This window comes from Parus major, chromosome 1 (assembly GCF_001522545.3).
Source record: "Parus major isolate Abel chromosome 1, Parus_major1.1, whole genome shotgun sequence".
Classification (NCBI taxonomy): domain Eukaryota; kingdom Metazoa; phylum Chordata; class Aves; order Passeriformes; family Paridae; genus Parus; species Parus major.
In genome coordinates this window covers 83,647,205-83,661,445 of record NC_031768.1, presented here as the reverse complement: position 1 = coordinate 83,661,445, position 14,241 = coordinate 83,647,205, and the positions used below count along the sequence as shown (strand labels likewise).

The following is a 14,241-nucleotide window of genomic DNA, read 5'->3' as shown; positions in this document are numbered from 1 at the left end:
TCTTGAAGATCATTCCAGCCCCCCCTCCATGGATAAGGACACCTTCCTTTAGACCAGGCTGTTCAGGTCCCCATCTAACCTGACTTTGAACACTTCCAGAGGTGGGACAGACACAATTTCCATGGGAAACCTGTGCCAGTGCCTCATCACCCACATAGTGAAGAATTTCTTCTTAATATCTCATCTGAACCTTCCCATCTACCATCTTTCTGTTTAAAGCCATCATTCCTTGTCCTATCAAAATAATGCCTGTCTGGGAATACCAAACAATCATGCATTTTAGGTTGTGAAAGCTCTACAAGAAACAAGCCCAGGGACAAGGGCAGCTTCTGTTTACATCAGTCTGGCACTCTTCTCACAAGTCCTGAGGAAGGACCAGAGCTCTGAAGATGCTGCCTGAGGTAGAGTACATCAAGGACACAGCATTATCCATTCTTGTCTTATTGCCCAGAAACACACTCATCTTTCATAATCAGCAAGACAGCAGCAAAACTGTCTGGCATAGCACCATGTTTTCATTTTTCTTCATTTAATTGTGCTCTGTCCCATGGCACGGATCAACAAGCAAACAACAACATGCAAAAAAGAAACCAAGAGCTCGTCAGCAGGTCTGACTGGGGAGATTTACTTCTTGAGAGCTGGGCACAGAGCCAGATCCACCTGATGGCAGGACTTGCTAAGGAACATGAAGGCAGTGCTGGGTTTTGTAAATAATTCCAAGAGAAGAGGCCAGAAAATCAAAATCTAGAAGAAATAATATTTCAATTTCACATTACTAGACATAGAACTCCACTGGAGAAACTGATTCAACTCTGATCAGGCATTGCACAACACTTCAACCTCCACCAGAGCTTCCACAGACAGAAATTTACAAGAACGGAGCAAGGCCCGGTTTCATATTTTCCCAGCCTGGCAAAGGAATCCATGGTTTAACTGAAATGGCTTTTCTGATACATCATATCTTAATTCTCACTCATTTCTTCTCTCAATCCCTCCCAGAATCTTTTCTCCCACCCACTCAAATCAGACTATCTCCTTGAACAGTGCAACATTTCAACCCAATCTTAATCTGAGTCCCCAGAATGTGTGGAGTCCCCTTTTGTTTCTCTCCCTGGCATGTATGTCTTCACAGCAGAGACTGAACCTGGTCTCCTGCGTGCTGGTTCTCAGGGTTGGCCATTTTCTTACTTTATCACACTGTAAAGAACTGTTGAAGAGTTGTTTCACCATTGTTTCACCATTGCCTGGCTCCCCGGAAAAGATCTGGAAGGACAGTGGGCCCTGAGGGCCTGTGGAGGACAGGCCCTGACTGTCCATAGCGGGGGTGGGGACAACGCAGATTCTTGGTGGTGATTCCCTTTCTTGCTTTCTGTAATTCTCCACTTTTCCCTCTTTTTTCTGTGTTCCTTGCTCTTTTCTTTGATAGTGAATAAAAGTGAATTACCATTTTGACTGCCAATGTTTGACCTTGTTTGTGTCTAATCTCTCTGGCTATTCAAATCCATCCTCCCACACCTTCCCCCTGTGCTCACTCACACCTTAGGACACATAAGGGACAGATTAGGACACAGACATCTGCAAGATACAAGAAAGAACTGAGCTCTGTGGTTAAACTCATGTGTTTTTCAAGACAGCAGGAAGAAGAGACAATGGTGTGTCTTTACCATGAATTTCTCCAAAAGCCATGGTAATCCTCCAGCAAAACCCTTTGACAAGAGATATGACTGTCACCCTCAGGAAGATTCCAGGGGCTGGACCGCAGTGCCAATCTCATTTACAAGAGGCAATGGAGATAACCAGGATCAATAACATAGATACATCATCCTGAGAAAAGAAACCCTAAGACCACAGCTGAGAAATATGCAGCCTGCCTGTTGCATTTTTCTTCCATGAGTGTCAGGGACCTTAGAAAGATTTTAATTATAGCTAGCACCATATTAAATATTGCTCAGCTGGTTCATGCTGAAGTGAGTGACTTCACCAAGATCATGCAGCAGTGACAAAACCCTGAAATAGACAACACCGTGAAGAAAAGCCTTCCACTCAGAAAGTGCCTTGTTGATATCAACAACTACTTATTTATGTAATGATGTTGTTCACAGCATACCTGTGAGACACAAGGGATACTTGGAGGCTCTTTTCTCATTCCACAACACATGCAGTGTTATCTAAAGACATGGGATGCAATGCAACGAGACACCATTGTTTATTTCATTAGATTTGCATGGGGCATTCATTCCTCAGGCTGAGAATGGAGAAGGGGGAATGAAGAAAATGTGCCCACCTTACTGAAGAAGCTTGAATAGAGAAAAACAAATTTTAGGTTCTGAAAAAGCACAAACATGTTACTTTTATCTAACATAACAAATCCCATTTACTGCTCTCCAGTTTTATCCAACTCCCTACTTACTCTACTATATGTCTGTTGCTGGTGTTATTCCTTTTGTGAAGATTTTTATCCTCTCTACCTTTCAGACTAGATTCCTGCATTGTACTCATTTTAGGTCTAAGCCCAGAATTTGTCCAGAAACTTCATTTGAACCTGAAGCCTAATGATAACTTTCCTTTGCACTATTTTATATATCTGTCAAGATAAACTGTAGTCAGGTTTTGATGTGTATTTCATGTTACTTAGAATTATGGTCTGTGCTACAGTGAAAAACAAGATCACTTGCCTAATGTTACTATTGCTCAAAAGTTATGATGTGCTGATAACTTCTAGATTTATGTATTGTAAGGCAAGGCACTCTCAAGTGCAAAAGCAAGTCTCAATTTTAGCAAAAAATTATTTTTTCCATCCAATAAGTCCTTATATCCATCAGGGTGTACTTCAGGATCTGCCAGTGTATTTAGACATACTCTGTAGTTTGGCACAGTAGGGGATCAAAACACTATTTTAGGATTGTTGACACTTTGTCAATGTAACTGATTTCAGAAGGTAGCTTTGTTCTATATTTTTGATAGACTAAAGATGATTTTTTTTTCAAAAATGAACAGCAAGAGACACATGGTGAATGGGGAGTTGATAACTGTGAAAAAAGCAGCGTCAGCAAGTAACTGGGTCCCCAGCTTTCTAGGGACTTCTGCTATGAAATCTGGCTTCTTGCCTCTTCCCTTCAACTTTTTCTTCTAAAGAGTGATAAAATTGTGCTACTAATTCCTGACACAAGGAGGAAGATAGAAGCTCTGTCCAGACGAGATGACAGTGCTGCAGCAAATATGTCTGATGCTTTTGTGAAGGAGTAGCCTAGCAGAAAACTTCAATGTGATTTTTCCCTGCTAGAAAAACACAGCAAAGATGACTCCATACATTTTGCAACTTTGTCATGGCAAGATATGATTCCCTGAAAATCCCCAAGAAAACAATTGTTGGTTTAACAAAGGATTTGTATAATAACAGGGATGGTGTTATTATACACAGGGGTTAATGCCTTGGTTCACATGGAATGAGTAAGGAACAGAAGGTGAAGCAAGAAATTGAGGACCTGTCCTATGAAATTTTTGGTCATTCTGATGGAAACTTTAATGTCATAAATAAGCAATGTGTTGGTAGGGACATTAAAGATCATCTAGTTTCAATGCCCCCAGCCATGGGCAGTGATACCACCTATTAGATCAGGTTCCCTACAGCCCTATCCAACCTGGCCTTGAACACTTCCAGGTGTCCCTACATGCCCTAATCAAAAGTCTGTCTCCAGCTCTCCTGTAGCACCTTTAGGCACTGGAAGGCTCTCTAAGGTCTCCCTGAAGCCTTATCTTTTACAGGCTGCACTGCCCCAAGTCTCTTAATCTGTCTTCATAGAAGAGTTGCTCTAGCCCTCTGATCATCTTTGTGGCCTCCTCTGAACCTGCTCTAACAGCTCCATGTCCTTCTTGTCCTGAGGACTCCAGACCTGCATGCTGTATTCCAGGTGAAAGCACAATATTCATATACCTGTCCTGTTTTCATGTTAGACTTGGCAGTTACACCTGAGCTCAATAAATTCTCCCTGGATTGGTAGGACAATTTCTTCCTCTGTCCCCAGATTTCTCATGCAATTGGGCAGGATACTGTCAAGACAGGTGCTGAGTTTCTCCCATAGGGTGAAGACAGTACAATGGTACATGATACATTTATAGCCAGCAGCATCTGTAAAACAGGTTCCAGGCAGAGTTGTGCAGGTGCGAGATGACAATAATCATAATCAGGGTACAATCTGTCAGTTCCCCATCCCACTTAACATTTTCCAGCTGATGGCTCCATGGGTTGTCATTTTAAAAGCAAATGGAAGACCCTCATCAAACTCGCTCCTCATGTGCTCCTATCCAGGGGTATCTAGAGAAATCTACTGACCGCCAGAGAGCAATTTAGGCCTAATGCTCTGGTATTAAACTGGCAGGTGTGTATTAAAAACACTCATTTAGTCTGAGGTGAATGGGAAGTCAAGGAAGGTCAAAGAGTGCCTGCTTGACTTACATCAAAAAATAATTCTATTAATTTTTTTGGTTGATCCTGACTCTTTCCCTGCAAATGACAACACTATTATTAATGTTAATTAGCTTAGGCCAAGTAATGGGATCACTGCAGAAGGAACAGCTTTGATGTGTACGAGTAATAGTTCTCTGTTACTACTCAATAGAAATATATTTCCAGTGATTAAATAGAGGAACTGGAACATCAGTCCCATTAAGTTAATGGCAGAACTTCCAGTAACTAGAATGGGAGGGGCAGTGTTCACCTTTATAAAAATCCACTATTTTCACCATTTTTTACATTTGAGTAAGCTAAAGGAAATGCCACCATGCCATGCCAAAGATTTATTTACTCTTTTCTACAATTCTTGTCTTTGTTCTCAGTTTTAAGAATCAGATTTCTGTCTTTCTCACTCCATTTTACCATCATTGAGCCATGGTGTTCAACAGAGATGTACCATGTTACTTAAGCAACAAAAACTTTATTTCAGATTCTTAGATTGGGTCAGAAATTGCACCTGTTCTAAAACATTATACTGTTTTAAATATAATAAATAAATTAAATTTTAATATATAATAAATAAATAAAGCTACTATTGGCCCAGAATAGGACCATGCAGTGATGCTTTTACATCCATTTAAATAAATTGCTTCATTTTAACATTTCATTTAAAGACAGACACCTTCTATTTCTAACCAAACATTTTTTTAAAGATAATTCAAAGATGTATATTTAGAGTTCAAAATATCCACTCCTGTAAAAAAGACCTAATTAGAATAAATTGTTGGGTAAAAACACTTCCACAGGGTCCTTTCTTACTCAGCCATTCTATAACTAAAAATATTTGGAAATACCAACTGAATGTCTTCTGCATGGGTGCATGCCGATGCTCTGCTGGATGCACAAGATGTGTAATCCAGCTGGGATGCCTCTATCATTCCTTGTGTACTTTGGGCAAACCACTCATGTTAACGGTAAGTCTGAAGCACGTGGTAGGTCTTAGACTTGCTCGACAAATCTACACATCAGTACAGGTATGGTAGATCTCAAGGTTCCATAATACCTCAGTCCTATAACACGTGGATTTCCTATAGCATAGAATCATAGAATATTTTGGCTAGGAGGGGTCTTAGAGACTATATAGTTCCAGCCTTCTTGTCCATGGGGAGGAAAACCTTCCTGGTCTTGAATACTTCCAGGGATGCCCCATTCACAGAGAAGACAAAGACACAACTTCTTTAGGGAACCTGTGCCAGTGCCTTACCACCCTCGCAGGAAAGAATTTTTCCTAATATCAAATGTCATCCTGCCCTTTGTCTGTTTGAAGTCTTTTCCCCCTACTCCATGCCCTCATTCAGAAGTCCCTCTCCAGCTCTCTTGCAGCCCCTTTAGGTACTTGATGATAATCCAAGGTCTTCCTGGCATCTTCTCTTCTCCAGGCTGAACAAGCCTAACTCTGTCAGCCTGCTTTCATATCCACCAGGTATGACCAGCAAGTCTGAAATGCGTAGGGTGGGTTGAGTTTCCATGGGTGCAGGCACAGACTAAAAATACCCTAGAGAGAAAGTTCAGCCTTGAACAAACATTCACATTAGTCAGCAGAGCTCAAAACACAGCCACAACTTTTGTTCTGTCTATAAAAGCTTGCTTGAGACTTTCTGTTGCACAGTGCATAAATAATGTTGCGCTTCTATTCCCTGTCCACATTGATCCACACTGGCCTTTACAACTTCATCTTGGGTGACCCTGCTGTCAGAGGTAAGACCTGTCTGTAAAACAGCTGAAGATCCAGAGTGTAAACCAAAGTTTACTATGTTGTGACTCTCACCATGATCTGCCTGAGTGCCCTTGGTGTATTCCTCCCAGCTCAGGTATGGTTTTCTTACCTGAGAGGTCCCAACTGGAATCACTTCACTCAGAGTTCTTTTAATCTTGCTTCCTACATCAATTCCTCAAAATCCTTTATCTTGCCTGAAAGGAGATTATTGTCTTGCAAAAAGAAAAAAAAAGAAAAAAAAAAAGAAAAAAAAAAAAGGGCATTTCATCTAATATATCTTAATTGCCATAACATTTAAAGAAGATACATGATTCCCTTAATTCAAAAGGCTAATGAATCATTTTTAATCATACAAAAATGTCATGTCCTATGGTGGTAAGCAGCCTAAAAAACCCAGGAGAAGTTGGTAGGCATATGCTGGCTTGCTCTTTGCATAGTGTGAAAAAAATGCATGAGCATGCTGCTGGCTCCTGACTGCACATTCCAGTCTTAACTTTGGAGAAGTAATCACTTTCTCCTCGACTCATTCCTTTCTCTTTGTCCTTTGATTGCAGATTCCAGATGGGTTTGGTAGCCAGTAATTACTTTTATAACTAGAACTCACTTGCAATGCATCAGGTTAATGTTAATGGCATTCTGTACAGACACTCATAATCTTCTCTAACTTCTCTCCCATGCCAATGTAATTGTATTTCCTTAATACTAACCAAACAGTGATCTCTTATCTTCTTTACTTTTTTTTTTTTTTTGACAGCGGGTATGTGAGAAGGAACAATTTACATTTTTCCAGGCCCCTCACTCTCCTTCAATGTGTTTATTAAATCTGTATGTGTTACTTTTATTTCTTAGTGGCAATGGATTTTTCTTCTAATTACAGCAATCTGATTTCAGTTTATTTAAATGCTGATTTATGTTTATGCTATCCCCTGGTATCAATTTCATTCCAACTAGATCCCAGTGTAACTTAATTACTTGTAGTCTTGTCATTCCAAACTAATGCTAATTAAAACAGTTTTATTACTGGAAGGTATTAAAGATTAACCCCTCCACTGTTCTATAGGAAAGAAAGTAAAGTGAAGGTGAGGAAAAAGAAGGTTTACAAAAACAGAGGAAAGAGTGCATAGGAATGTCCACTACATCTGTTTTGTTTGCTCACACGATGTGCTGTAGTTGCCTGAGGTTCACAGCCTGATTTTATTGCCTGTCTGGTGATCTCTTCCTGTTCTCATTCCTGTTGTTTCCATTTCCTCTTCTTTAACCTTGTCTGGGTGCAAGAGCTGCAGAAGATGAAGGTGCACACCTACTGGTGGCCAGCCTCTCCTCATGTCCCCATGTCCCTCTTCCTCCCCCTCTGCCACACCTCTCCACACCTCCTCTCAGTTGTGTCTCACCTTCTCTACCTCCTCCTCTTCATCACACATCCCACTCTTTGCCGTTCCCTCAAATCACACACTTGTTCACATCCAAGAAAAACAGTGTTTTAATCCAGTCATCCTCCCTGCAGGCTAAGCATGGATGGAGATCTCTGTCAGTGCATTGTTCACTGCTGTTCTGTTGTGTCCAGCAGAAGATGAAGCTGAAACACTGACCTGCCTTAGCTTTTAACAGCAAGCACTTTGCAACCAAAGCGAGATCAATCCTCATGAAGGTGTTTTGGGGTGGGTTTGAGTTAGATGTTAGGAAAAGTTTCTTCACCCAGTGAGTAGCTGGGCACTGGAACAGGCTCCCCAGGGAAGTGGTCACAGCACCAAGCCTGGTGTTCAAGAATTCAAGAAGCATTTGGAAAATGCTCTCAGGCACATGGTTTGCTTTTTGGGGCTGTCCTGTGAAGGGCCAGGAGCTGGACTCAATGATCCTTGTGGGTCCCTTCCAGGATATTCTATGAGGGTTTGTTTTTTTTTCTGTGTGGAATTGAGATGATATGTACTGAACAATAACAGAATATATTGCTATGAGTCTTCAGGCAAACTAGAGGAGTTAGTAGGCTGGTAAAGCACCAGCTGAGTGCAATTATCTCTTGTGCAGTGCTTGTAAACTTTACCTGCCTCTTCAATGCTTCCCATAAATCCCCCTGACTGCAGCATACCACTGTGCCTTCCCAAAATCCCTCCCCATCTCAGACACAGCGTTATTTTCCCTCTGCCTTATTCCTAAATTCACATTTGCAGAAATGGTAATAAACTAACTCAGTTATTTTAAGAAAATCCCCAAGCCCTTACTCTTTAATAATAAAATAAGTCCACACATATCTTTACAGGCTTACATATGCACATGTATGCAAATGGCCACAGTATTGTACTCAGCTGTCTGGCTTTCCAGCACAGTTTTTTAGTTGATTGCCAGGTAACTGGAACACTTCTGAAACACGTGTGCAGAAGACATAGTTAATTGTTTTTCACGTGTACCCAAATTAGGAACCAGCGAAGGCTACTGTTATTTCTGCTGATGAGAAAGTGACATCTGTGGGAGCACAGAAAGCTACAGAGTGTGTCTGTCTGGGGCTAATTGATTTATAAAACTTGCCGACAGACAGATGTGAACAAACACTTCTGACAAACTATAAATTAGCTTCTTCTTTTTACAGGAGGTAGGCTAAAAACACACAGCAAGGATAAGTAATGGGTGCAGGAGACGTGTTATTTATTTTCTGCATCCAATGAAGCACAGCAATTGTACTCTTGTTCTGTGGATTGGTTTCCTGTCGGAGTCTGGGAGTAGGGGAAAAAGAGCTGAAGAATGAGGATGATCTCTATAAAATGGGAAGCATATTGCAGTGTCCCAAAAAAGATGTAAATTTGATCATTCTGAGATCTCTATATAAATTTGTGGGTTTTAGATGAAGTGGACAGGTCTGATTGTTATTAAGGAATTTCTGTTCTCTTTTCCTTCATGAAATTCACTCCTACACAAACCAAGCAACTTAATTTCAGGATTTGTGCTTTAGAGAAGAAGAGAGTGTGAACTTCAGCGCACTGCTTTGATAAGTAAATAAAGTTGTGCGATTCCTTTGAATTGTCTCTTATGTCAATGAACAACACAACTGGTTTCCCCATGAGAGGAAGGGAGGGTGTGAAGGGAGGGGTGAGCCTAGCAGACAACTGAAGTCCTCTGTGGAGGTACGTGAATGCAGAGACTGCTCTCTAAAATAACTAAGTTGTTTCCTTAATGTCCCAGAGGAAGGTTACAGGAAAAAAAAAATAGAAAAAATCCTAACTCTTTATACCTACATAAAAGAAAAAGAATTCCATATACTAATGTCTAGATGAGAATTTCACTTAATTTTCTCATATATAAGCAGGAGGCAATAAGAAATAGAACTGAAATTAATTTGGCTCAAAGTAGTTGAAATGAAATTTTAAAAAATGTTAAACATGAAAACAGACCACAGAAATTCACAATAAAGATTACATTATCTAAAGTCATTGGCAAAGCAAGCTGAGAAATTTAAAATACAGGTAAATAGGAATTCTCTTATGCCTAAAGCTCCCAACATCCCTATCTGCCCCTATCTGGGTTCTACCGGTCCCATTACCAAGCATGAGGCAGCAACAATAGGAACTAGCATAGAGGAGCATGCTGTGTATGCCTGCATTTTATACAGAGCAAAATTTTGCCATCCATCATCACAGTTCCAGAGGGAGAGGCAATGCTGAATCTTTCCTCTATAATGCTTTCCACCACAACACAAAGAAATCTCAGTGAGAGAGCACACGAGTGCTAAGTGCAACAGCACAAGGGTAGAAATGGAAAAAAAAAACCTCAGAAAAGTCATTACTCATCAGTCTTCAGATTTACAGTCTTCAAGGTCTGGGAGGGTGGGAGCTCAGCACAGGCAGCAGCAGCAGACACGGCTGCTCCTCAGCTAAGGCATGACCTTCCCTGACTGCCCAGCCCTGGGTATGTAGATGATGGGAGAAGGGCAGGGAAAGTTCCTGCTGTTCAGTTCTTGGGGTGCTGCCCTTGTACTGCTGCCTAGTACAATTCACAGCAGCAACATCAGCATCAGATCTGTGGAGAGCTGTGAGCAGCCAGCAGCATTTCTGGCAGCCAGTGAGGGATTTTTCAGGATGAAAGCTGAGTGCAATCAAGGAGAGGTAGGCAAAGCAATCCCCAGACCTGTGGCTTCTGGGAACAGGTAGATAAAGAGGCAGGCCCTTGCAGGCAGAGGCTTGCTGAGTTCATGAAGTTCGTGGTGTTTACACTGCTGAGGGTCCATGGTGGAGTGAGGTTTAGAACTGAGGGTCCTGTTACCCTCACCGGCATCCAGCAGAATCTGGTATGAGGAAAACGAAATGCAAGCAAATTGAGGTCCCAAAGCTCATGCAGACTCTCCAATTTAGGCTGAAATCTTGGCAGACAGGACATGCCAGTGGGACACAGGACTTTGAGTATTCCTGGGAAGATGACGTTAATTATTCCTGTCATTAAGGGCAGCAGGAAATGAGTCTTTCAGAGCAGCTTGTCTCACATACAGACACACACACACACACACACACACACACACACACACACACACACACACACACAGGCACAAGCCAAGGCAGGCTTTAGGAGAAAAGGTTGTTGCTCAGCGTAAAGGAAACTAAGTCAATATTATCTTTTAATAACAAATCCAAAAGGAGGCAAGCTGTCCCGAAGAATGAGCCAACAGAAAACACGATTCACAGGAATATGACAGATAAAGGGACCTCAGTTGAACAAATTAGCATGTGCAAATATTTGGGCTGATGAGCTTGATGGAGATTTATATTGTAGAGACCACATGAATAACTGACATCCCAAACTGGAGTTGCATAAAGAAGAACATTTCCCAGCCCAGGAATTGTTTTTTCTGCCTTGTTTTCTTTCACTTAGTAGAAGCATTTTTCCTTCATGCTGTGAGAAACAACCATTTTTTTCATCCCTGTGCTTGCTCTCACTTTTCTGATGACTGCTCTGAGTTTAATAAGATGCTGTCAGACATGTGCAGTTAAAGCTTGGGGTTGCGTTTCTGTTTTCTCTTGTTCCTGCTCAACACAATTCCAGTGGTGTCGCTTTTACAAGGCATGATGTGACTCCTCACAGGAACAGTGCAAGACAAAACCAAGGTGTTTATGAAGCACTGAAGCATCCCTCCCCTGCTGTGGGACATATGTGCAAGGAGAAGATCTCCTGTAGTCCCTCTTCATCTTAAACGCATATGGGTTTTTCCAAAATGCTCTCTAAATAATCAGGGCAGGAAGAATTAGGTTTTATATGCATGGAAATTTCACAAGTTACCTTTTATTTTTTTTTTCTACAGAATCATAAAAAAGCTTAAGTTGGGAGGTATCTTAAAGATCATCCAGTTCCAACCCCCCTGCTGTTGGCATGAATGTCACTCACTAGATCAGATTGTCCCATCCAACTGGCTTTGAACATTCATATGTTTTCATCTCCCAAGCTTTTGTTTGTATAATAGAATTAATGCTAGGATCATGTGATGGGAGGAAAATTATGTACCCAAGGAGAAAAGGAGAGACACAGAAACTAATTCTGCTTTGGTTTGTTCCATGATACAAGAAGAAAGAAGATGAAGTGCAATCCCTGTTCTTATATGGCCACCTTGGTCTTTCATTTTACTGCCACAAAAAGCAGGGAAAAAATATTGCAGGAAATTCCTGTGCTCCAGTATAGGGTTAACTCACAACTTTCAGGAGTAAATTACCCTGCTAATGTCATAGTGTCTGCTACCTCAGTTAGAGCAAGGCAGCAAGGCTCTTACTTATTATGCTTATCTCAATTGCTATTCACAGTCTGAAGCCTCACTTCCCTGCCATTCTATACTGATCACTGTGCTAGACTGAGGAAAAGCTTATGACCATATGGTAGCATTTGGCTGCTCACCCATTCTCAGAATTTCACCCAGTTCTCATTGACTTTCAATGGCATCTGGATGACTAATTGCCACAGGCATCTTCAAAGCCTCAGCTACAGCACCCCAAAGTATGCAGGCTACTTTAAAGTCTAACCACACAAAACAACAGGTTCCTGCCTCCAGGCGCTTGCACCTACTGTTAGATGTTTATCCTTAAGCGGTAAAGATAAGTCAAGCAAGGCAGAGTGCTTATGGCACCTCAGGCCACAATGTGTAGCTGGAAGTGATAAGAAGAGCTGGGCTAGTCCAATGAACATTATCATCCCCCTTACAGTGACTATCACCAAAGGTGCTGAGCAGCCTGTGCCTTGAGCTGCAGGATTTATTTCATGCTCTGCCACTGATGTCCAGCAGAGCCTCTGCCAGGTCATTTAACCCGTGCCATTTTTCCCTATTAGGTCACAAAGCGAGGAGAGCAGCACAGGATTGAGAACAGTCTTCCATGATCCACGCGCAAAGGAGCTCGTCTTGGAGACTGGCACTGGTCGGAATCTGACCTGGAAAAACTCCGGGAGAAATAATAGCAGCAAGTATTTCTGTGTCCTCAAAAGAATTGTGTGGACCCATCCGCACTATGTGAGCCGAAGGTACCCACTTAACTGACCTGAAAGTGGCTGCACCTGGTTTTGTCAAGGTTTTTTCCTTCACAGCCCCCCAGCTTCTGCAGGGCAAAGGAAATCCTTTTGAACAAGATGATTCAGAACAGAGGGAAACAGCATGTCATATAAACAACTATGTGAAGCAGGAAAAAATAAAAAAGAAACCTCCTCTATCCTAAACAACAGTAATACCGTTGCAGAGGTCAGAATGGCCAGGGCTGTAAAAAGCTTCTAAAAATGTATGTGCTGCTGTTGAATTGCTTTGCCCTTGTCTCCAGAGCTTCTCAGGGAATTGTATTCAATCTCAACTTTTATGAAGACGAGCCCAATGAAGATTTGGTCTGCAGGATTTCTGGCTGTAGTCTGAAACGTTGCTCAGGATGTCTTTAAAGATTTAAAAGGAATTTAGCTTTAGCATTGTTTGTGTGTGATTATTGTTGGGTTTTTTCCCAAACCGCAGAATTGCTGAGAGGTTTTATACCTTTTCTATTTTCTCTCTTCAAAGATTACAGATAGACCCATCACATAATTATTTTGTTTCCATCTTATAAACAAGATCTGGGGAATAAGATAGCAAAGAACATATTTCTGCTTGTGTCTTACAACATGCCTACACTGAAAGAAATAATACATAACAAAATTTCATTTCAATTTTCTGTAACATGGCACCCTGTGAAATGGGAAATAGAAAAGAGGAGATGGTGTGAGACACAGTCTGTTCTTTGTAGTTCTACCCTGCTCTGAAGGGCTGCTAAATGGAAAATTTCAGTTTCAGTAAACCTTTATTGACATATTTAGTAATATTAATAAATTATTCAAACAGAAAAAGAACAAAAGTTCCCTTGAAAATATACACAGATGTTATTTAAGAAACCTTTGCCTGGAATATTAGAAAGCCAGGTTTCTCACTTCTAAAAATCTGAAAAATAAGTTGACTATGAAGCACAAAAAAAAGGGTTCTTTAATTGTTTCTTTATTTATTTAATCTTTTTTTTTCAAGTTCACTCAATAACAAAGAAAATAAACATTTAAACTGGCATTTTTACAGTTAGGATTTAGAAATTAGTTAGAATTTAAAAATTCTTGCTTGCAGGGTACTTTTAGTTGGCTGTGCTCCTTCAAAAACAGCTGGAATAATGGCCTATCTGCATGTGTGTTCAGAATATAATATATAACATGTAATATACAATGTATAGAATGTTATGTACATCATCTATTGTGTTGATAAATAAAAAGCAAAATATGAAATAAAACAGCAAATGTCTGCAATATTTCCCCAGTTCATTTCACACCCTGGAAGCCATCTCATGAGCTTGAGAGAACCTCTGTTGAGATGATGGGTTGAAGACATATATTCCTAAGGTAAATAGTGTTACTCCTCAAATACATGGATCCTGGACTGTCTAAAGAGACTGATGATAACACCCAGTGGCTATCAGTGCAAAGACAGGAATATTCTAAATTTAAAAAGAATGCTTCCCATAATCAAATGTTAAACAAAGCATTACCATAGACA

At 40.8% G+C, this 14,241-nt stretch overlaps 1 protein-coding gene across 6 annotated transcripts in view; it reads right to left on the bottom strand.

Moving 5' to 3' along the window:
* Positions 1-14,241, bottom strand: part of TENM4 (teneurin transmembrane protein 4) — a 591,710-nt gene that overhangs the window by 536,513 nt on the left and 40,956 nt on the right. The gene's annotated exons all lie outside the window — the stretch shown is intronic.